Raw genomic sequence first — 3,267 nt, 5'->3', positions numbered from 1 at the left:
GGCACCTGCATAGCCCCACGGAGCTCAATTTTTCATTTTCGTCCCAAGGTCAAGGTGAAGGTCACGAACTTAGAAAATTGCGAATTTTGACATAAAAAAAAATCAGACGACCGCCCAAACTTTGAGATCTCGGATGACAATATTTTTTTATGCATAATCTTGAGGTCATTCCCCACCTAAAGTCTTGAAACCATTTTGCTCCATCTTGAACACCTTGCCCGTGGCGCCCCCTTCAAGTTAGTTTTTACACTGATTTCATCAAAGTATAGATATAATCCGAGGAGTGCGAAATGACATAAAGCCTATATGACGTTATATTGTTCCTGGAATGTTCCGGAGGAAGTGGTCATGGTTATAATCCTTGACCTTTGACCTTTAAAGTTCACAAAGGTCAAATTTTCAAATTTGTGGGAATCGAACCGGGTTTTCGACCTTCTTCGACGAACTAACTCCAATAAGCTATAGCACGTATCCTGTTTCCTTATTTTAATGTCCACAACATTGTTTTGTGACCTTTAAAGGTAAGGCAAAGGTCAAATTTTGAAAGTTGTTGAACGAAACCGGGGTTTTGACATTTTGCAGCTAATAACCTGTCACTCGTACCACATCATGTTGATCATTTTTATAACTTGGTCAAAAATTATCACATTGTCTCATCCTTGACTTCTGAAACAATCTACATCGTCATCTTCAGACTTGTCTTATCTAAATCCTTCAGGCCTCATACATTCCACACAATAGGAACCAGGAGGAATTGACAAGACAGAAATAATGAGGCTGCATCTGACTACACATTGAGTCTTAAGGTATATATGACCTGGCAGGAAACAGTTCAGACCGCAAGCACGAGCCAGCAGGATTGGAAGGTTGATCTGAGTGCAGCTTATAGTGGAAGGCCTCTGGTGGAAAGAGGGAGTACTGTACTGCAAGCAGGGTCCGTTTCGTGCCAACAGAAAGCAACAAGAGACCGCGCGCAGCCTCCTTGTTGGGTCTGTGAGCATCTCTCCGCCCCCATGGTGCGGCACCACCCTTTATCGTCTCAGCAGTTACCTTCGTCTGTGACGCCACTAGCCCCACTCCGCACGGCTGTCAATGGCCCGTGAGTCCAGTTTGTGGGTGGGGAATCCCACCGTGACCTCTCACCACGATGGCGCTGGCGGTCTGGTGGTGGTGGCAGGTTTTCCCGCCAAAACTCGTGCCAATGGTGTGTATAAAACCCTGCCTGGAACTGACTTCCCATCCTTCCAATCATCAGCAAGGTCATGAAAATCATTGCAGTTTATATGAAATCCTTCCTTTTCTCCAACAACCAACCTCATCTCAGATTACCAATTTGGTTTCAGACCAGCTCACTCCACCTTGGACATGCTGCTTCTACTAACCTGACAATAGATGGGGGCACTCATTGTCAGACATGAAATCAGGGCCATCTCTCTTGGCATATATCGAACTTTCAATACAGTCTGGCATCTTCTCTTGCTCTCCTCTGTCACATGACCGTACGCAGATAATTTCAGCTCCAACGCAAATTCCAGACTGTGCTACTGATAATTGGTATCTTCTTGATCTGTTTTTTTTTTTTTGGACTCAAATCCTATGGATTGCACTGCCAAGATTTTGGCTCCACTTGGAAATTCAGATAAAGCCAACATTGAAATCCAAATAACTTACTCCTCACCATCCAATACTACACATTTATTTCCTCACTCAATTATCCAGTATGGCAAGGTTGACTGGGTTGCCTTTCGATCTTTCCTGGGGGATATTCCCTAGAAGTCATTCTTTTGCCTCAGTCCTTCTGAGGTAGCCACTGAGGTCACTGTATGGATTAAAGCTGCATTGGATCTCTTGATTGCTGCTCAGACCTATCAAATGAAATCTCACTCCCAGCCTTGGTTCACTCCTGTTTGTGCTACTGCTATCTCTCAACGAAACCACTTCTTCCATCGCTACCATAAAGTTGGGTCTGGTGAAGCTCATCATCTTTTATGACTTGCTAGTAACCACTGCAAGACCATTCTAGTTGAAGTGAAATCAAATAACTCCAAGTCCGTTTGTAACTCTATTTTAACACAACACCGAGGCTGCAGAAACTTTTGCAGAGTTGTTATCAGTGTCTTTAACCAAAATTTATCAACAGTCCCTGTCCTTTTCAATGATCCTGAAGTCCTTTCCTCCCCCGTTGATAAAGCCAATGTCTTTGCAAACCTATTTTCCTGAAAACTCCACACCTGATGACCAAAATCAATCACTGCCAACTTGTCCCTCCCATGTGCACATTAATACATCTACTGTCATTATCATTCCTCAGAAAGTTAGGAACGTCATCCAAGGGCTGACCATTTCAAAAGCTACTGGACCAGATCGTATCCCTGCAATTGGCCTGAAGATGTGCTTGCCAGAATTGTCCCCTATTCTCACAAAACTGCACAACCTATGACTAACAAAGTCAGTTTTCCCACCTTGACGGAAGTTTGCTTCAGTTGTACCTGCATTTAAAGGCTCTGGAGAAATCTGATCCATCCAGGGCCGCTGGGAGCCAGAATGGGCCCCAGGGCAATAGTAAGTGTTGGGCTTCCTTAACTTTTTTATTTAAAAAAAAAACCTATACAGAGGTCTCTGTATTTTAGTCGTCAGAAACGCATGCCGTGTTTAAGGGGAAATTGGGGTGTTATTCGCTTATTCCAACATGCAGATTTGTTTACCACGCTTCATCCAGATAAAGCATGGCCAACACTCCTTTGTTCATTTACGTCCTTATGTCATTACCTCGATTGTCATTATGTAAATTGTTCCCCCGGTTGTTTATTTTATGAGGGAGGGTGCCACTGCTCATGCCAGGGAATCACCCTGAGTGGCTTGGAGGGAGATACAAAATAAAGTTGCGCCCAGCATTTCATAATCACAAACAATCATTATATGAAACCATAAATTGAAGGAATAATTATGGACCCTATGAGGTCTGGGTGCCAGCGCAGTCACCCCGACTGCTCCCCTCCCCTCTGGGAGCCCCTGGATCGATCCAACTATAGGCCGATCAGCCTTCTTTCGAATATGAGCAAAGTATTTGAATGCCTTATCAGTCAACAGCTCATGTCTTTCCTGGGAGACTACAATATCCCAACTGACGCTCAGTATGGATTCCGTCATTTCCAATCTACTGGTGATGTTCTTTCCCTCATAACTGAACATGTGACCCAGGCCCTAGACCAGTGTGGTGAGGCTGAACTTGTAGCCCTTGACATCTCCAAGGCATTTGATAAAGTT

Source organism: Eptatretus burgeri, chromosome 6, assembly GCF_056783735.1.
Source record: "Eptatretus burgeri isolate ZD-2024b chromosome 6, Ebu_testis_v1, whole genome shotgun sequence".
NCBI lineage: Eukaryota > Metazoa > Chordata > Myxini > Myxiniformes > Myxinidae > Eptatretus > Eptatretus burgeri.
The sequence above is the reverse complement of the archived record's forward strand: the minus strand, read 5'-3'. Positions refer to the sequence as shown.